The following is a 5,945-nucleotide window of genomic DNA, read 5'->3' on the forward strand; positions in this document are numbered from 1 at the left end:
TTGGACTCATCTGAAGGATGAGCTTATAATCAAGCATATGTTATCCTCCTCAAGCTTGTAAAAAATAAAGAGGTACTTGCCAGAAATGGTGGGGGAAAAGAGAGAAAAATGAGCCTATTTGTTATCCTTTGTCTCAGAAGAAGCCTTATCACCACTCTTGAACACGACACTTTTCATTCACCTGGGTTGGGAAATCCTTTGCCTAACAGTTGATCAAACCACATTGAAAATCTTCAACCGGTTCCGGGTATTAACTTTGGGTCAATTTTCACCAAGCCATTTGTCGTGTCGTTATGTGTTCAAGAGGTCACTGCAAATAAACCATTCATCTGCAAAATACCCGTCATCCATCTCCACCATCCCTGAGTCAGTCCTTACAGCTACATTTCTTCAACTTGATTTATGATTTCGTGTTGTGGGCTTGCCTGCAACGGGTCGCTTTCTATCGACATCAGCACATTATCTAGAAAGATGACCTAGAAATCGTCAGTACCTTGAAATCTGCACGCATCAATGGCAGGTTTCTCACCTTTGACGACGGTTTACATCATTGACTTTCGATCGAAGGATTCCGTGAAATGTTCGACATCAACTCATTCATTCACATCTCATGGATTGTACTGGGTACTTTGAGAACCATTGACATCACTGGTGGTCTCTCTCACACTTGTTAACATTTTACATCATTGACTGGTAATCAAGTGGTTTCTACCATGTTCGACATCAACTCATTTATTTGCATGGATAGAATCGTACCTTTTAGGGAAGTAGAAATGAAGACCCTGGATCTAGTTTCCACCATCCAGGCTGCGAGGAGTTTTGTATTCATTGTACAATATACTAATCATAAATAGATGGCTGCGTCCATACTGTGTCTACAAGAGTCTATGATTATGATGTACTGCGAAATCATTCCTATATTAGAGCAGTAGTTAGTTTGTTAGTTAAAGTTTTCAATCTGAGTATGGGAATGCCTACCTCAGTGATGATATGATCTTATATATGTATTTTGTGTTGAATATTTGCAGGTTCCGACTGGGCTCTCCACAAGATAATCCTTTAAATGATAAAGTACTTCACCCTTCCTAGATGATATGAAACCCTAATCTACTACAGGCTTCGCACTTCAGGGGGAAATCTGTTACACTAAAATTTGTCACCATGACTATTTGCAGTTAGTATGGCTCCATCAACTGTCATACTATCCTCCTTGGCAAGTCTTATACCTCTGCTCTTCATGTCAAACTCCAAGAAAGAGAGAAAGTCTTTAAAAATCTATATAACTCTGGGTACGCAGTTTCTCTTAGCCTTACCTGCGTGTACGCACCTCAAGTTCACATTCCTTGCGTACTTGTATGCTCTGTCTGTAAAGGGGTGGGTGCGTACCCCTGTAAAGGTCAAAAGGCGTGAGTTTTACTTCAAAAAAGTTACTTGTGGTCGATTCTAGAGCATTCTAGAAGTTTGTTTGACGTGTATTGAGCGCCTCCAGATGGTTCATGTATCCCTATGAAAGAGGAACTTATCCCATCAAGAGGGGAGCTATCCCACTCAAAGAGGGGCTTATCCCATTGATGGTGGACCTGATCAACTTCCTCCAAAGCACTATAAATACAGGCATTGGGCCAGAGGGAGGAGAGGTTGAAAGCTGAACATTCCTAAGGGTAGATGCTGCTGGAATTAGGACTCCCTTATAGAGCTTGAGAGGAGAGATTCCCATCCTTTCTTAGCTTCATTTGGAAGTGGGTGAGCTGATCAAAGTAAATGAGAACTCTTGTTGGACCCTAGGAGTGACCTGCACAACACCAAGGCAATGGTTGTAATGGTTTCTTTTGTTTCCACTTAATACAATTAAGCTCATTTTTCTCAACAAGTTGTTATACATAATTTGTTTCATATACTCCTTGGTCTTTATGATGAATATGGTTTATTTTATGAGTTATTCAGGTGCTATGTAATCGTTTGCTTGTTAGTGAATGCAGGTTTCAAAGAGAAGGAGGAGCTCATCTGGATCGTCGAGGCTAGACTGCTACAAAGCATTGGACTAAAGGTATGTTATAAACACCTGATTGCTTGTATTCTAAATGCATATTTAGGGAAAGATAATGTTTAATTGTCTTGTTTGTCACTAGAAAGCCTTAGCTTCTAGGGAGGTCGATTTTGTCCGCAAAATTGACTCTTCCGCATGACAAAGCTAATTATCTTCCTCAGTTTCCCTGCGATACCCCTTAATTCAACTTCCTTTCCTTCCCAAAAAAATTCAGGAAACGTTCTTGAAAATTAAAAGTTATCATACCCAGATATTATAACCAATGGACTCCTGGTACAACATCAGCACCACCCATTGGAATAGAGAGCATCAAACTATTCAATATATATTCCCCCATGGTTAGATTGATATTATTTCACTTTCTAGATGAATATATAGTTCCTCCATTTTCAACCATCACTTGAAACTCTTGAGCTAGGTATAGGAATCAATTCAATTCCTTGGCTATCTTACAATGAATAAAATTATGGGTTCTACACGAATCAATCAACACTATTACCTTTTTCTTCTTGATATGTCCTACCTTGAGAGTTTGAGGAGTGGTAATTCCTTCCAATGCATTAAAATATATGGTTGAACTCATTTCTTCTTTCTCTAGGTTGGTTCCTGGTGTATATCCTCTTCTTTTGAATTTTCTTGTTCCTTATCCTCCTCCTCTTCACAATCTATGTAAAATAATCTCTTCTCAGCACACTTATGACCTTTAGTGTAATTTTTATCACAAATGTAGCAAATCCCTTTTGCTATTTTTTCTTACAATTGTTGTGGTGTCAACCTTGTAGGTTGTGGAAGCTAGGTGCAGCAACACTTCCATCTTTATAGTTGTGAGTTGTAGGATTCCTTGTTGCCATAATTTTTCTTTCAATTTTTCTTTCCAACCTGAATTCCTTCTTTAATGAATCAGGTTCCCAAAGGTGAACATCATGTTGGATGTTATCCTTTAAATCCCCTATGAAGACATCAATCCTATGCTCCTCTGGAATATCATTTACCCTTATATTCAATCTTTGGAAGTCCTCAATGTGCTCCATCAATGAACCCTTTTGTTTGAGATTTATCAATTGGCTAAAGAAGGTGTTGCTCTTTATATCCTCATAATGTGCTATCATTTCCTCCATAAAAATTGACCAAGTGACAAGTGGTTTACGAGAACAAAGCCATCAATACAACATAAACTGATTGGGTTCTAAATATAAAGTTTCAATGCGTACCTTTTATGTGCGTTTCACATTATGGAGATCAAAATATTTCTCTATCTGTAGTATCCACGTTACTGGATCCTTGCCATCAAACTTCCTCATATCGATCTTTGGAATATGGTGGGTCTTCAATCCAACGTTGGACTCTATGAAATCATGATTTAGATTTCTTTTGTTCTCATCATGGGTTTCATCAAATACATTTTCGCCATTAGGAGGAATGTCTTCTAGCAACTTTGTCAAACCTTCAATATATTCTTTTAAACCATTCTTCAAATCTCCTATGTTGCCTTCATTTTTGCTTCTATACCATCCATATTAGCTTTCATGTCATCCCTCAAATCTTCCATGTCTTATTTTAAACTATTCTTCAAACCATCTATCTTAGCTTCCATTTCATTTTTGGTTACTCTTTTCGAGAGCAAAATTTGTTGCACTTGATTGCACAATTTTGATATATCATGTTGCATTTCTTCCTCTTCTTCATGTGTCATAGAATATATTTCTGGTTGCTTACTAGGTGTGTCCATTTTTTTTTGTTTTGTGGGATTTTGGAATCAAAAAATGATATCTATGTTTCACTATGCCCTTTGAATCACTTCAAACTATCTTTTCAAGCAAAAGTTATGCAAAATTTAAAAAATATACATCTTTTTCTTGTTTTTTAGGAGCTCGACCTTGAAACGATTGTAACTATGTAATTTTGGATACCCAAGTTATGAAATTTCTTCTTGTTGTATCTATCTAAGTCCTCTTTCCAACCCCACAAGTCTGACTGAGATTGGATCCTTCAAGAAAGGGTTATGCCAAATATCCAGCGATGGCTTGATTGTGGATTGGTTTAGTAGAGTGAAGTTGTATGGGATGCCACATGTCATTGTTTTAACCTTTGGTCCTAAAATTTCTACAAGAAAACCTATAGTCTGTGCACTTTCAGTCACATTTTATATAATTCAAATCCAATGTCTGAAACGAAATTTATGACAATTTTCCCTAGGTCACATGTTTGAGACAAAATTTTGGAGCCCACAAAAACCCTAACTTACTCAAAACATATCTACGACAATATAGTGAACCGAGATCTAAAACTTTTGCACGAAGTTCTTTATGATTTCGGCTCCACGTGGTAAAAATTTCAACTTCTGAAGCCTCGTAGAATAAAATTTATAGCAAAAATTCCAAGATGACCTATTAGAAGAAGAGAAACCCTGGAGTCTAGAGCTTTGATACCAACTGTTATGCAGCCATCTCACAAATAGATAAATCAACGGCTTAAAAATTACCTTCTTTGAGGGTTAAACCTCATTTACATTACATAAATGAAAAATCCTTGGATGATTCAAATGACCAAAACCTCCTTTCTATATATAGGAGTATAAGGGGTCACAATATAATCAGAGCCTACATAACAATAATAATGTAAGGGCACAACAATAGCAATAGTGGGCTTCTATGGGGCACAATAATAAAAATATGGGGGATACATACGCACAACAATAGAAATAAGGGGGATACACTAACAATAACAATAAGGGGATCACTAGTATTATAGGGACCTAACAGTCTCCCTCCTTCACCTCAAGAATTACACAATTTTCCCAGTCAGACCACTGGTTGCTGTTGTGATCTTGCTTTGTAAGTTGATTTTATATAGATAATTTGTCTTTGCCATGATTTCATTTTCCTCCTATGGTTATTTCAGTTGTTGAGAACTTGTATTCATTAGCCACTGAAATCATGACACAAAACAGGTATGCTTTGAAGGATACCATAGAGAGCAGCACCGGGGAGGAAGTTGAGAGTACGCCAATTTATTTGCGAGTTTATTCAAACACTCAACTATTTATATAAAAGGAATAAGATATCACATGGAAGAAAGTGAATGAAATTTTCTCAGCAAGTACCTTCAAAGAAAATCTGGAAGATCAACAGGTGTATGTCAATGTCCAACAGTCATGTCTACACAAGATTGCATCTAGATATCCAGATTTTCCATGTGCAGACATTGTCAACTGGATACTATCCCATACATATCCAAAGACTATGAATCTCAATAATTCCATTAGATAGAGGATTTCTTCTTTTCCGAAAGAAAGCTATCATCTAATGTACCATTTTCCTAAGCCATAATCGCTCGTGGATTCTTACTTCTATGCAAAAACTAGGTACTTGAGAACCAAGGATATTGTTAAAGGTTAGGTGAAAGAGCCACCAAGGTTCTATTAGACACCCACCAACACCTACAAGACAAAATTTCTCAGGAGGGCTCATCATTCCTTAATAGTTTTATGTTGCAGAATTTATGGCCAGTAGAGCACCGAGACCTTTCCTGAAGGGTGGGAATTTTTACTGAACCAAGTTGTGAATGAAGGTAAACCATTCAATTGGTTAGAATTATTGGCTCAATAGCGGAATATCAATTTAGCCAATGCCATGAATCCTCCCAAGGGTGGGAAAGATATATTTTACATGTCTGCATATCTACTAGATGCAATATGTGCACACAATGTATTCCCTAGAATGAATTGGACTTGGACACCACGCGACCCTTCCATGTATGTTTATTGAAAGATATATTTGGAGTGCATCCATGGAGGATTAAAACAGAAGTTAACTGATCACTTCCTCATTCCATTGTATAAGTTGATATTTTGAGGAAGAGCCACCTTGCATGTCGCGTGGGGAAATGGAAGTAGTGT

This window comes from Pinus tabuliformis, chromosome 4_1 (assembly GCF_031772625.1).
Source record: "Pinus tabuliformis cultivar Carrire ecotype Pingquan chromosome 4_1, CPIR1, whole genome shotgun sequence".
NCBI lineage: Eukaryota > Viridiplantae > Streptophyta > Pinopsida > Pinales > Pinaceae > Pinus > Pinus tabuliformis.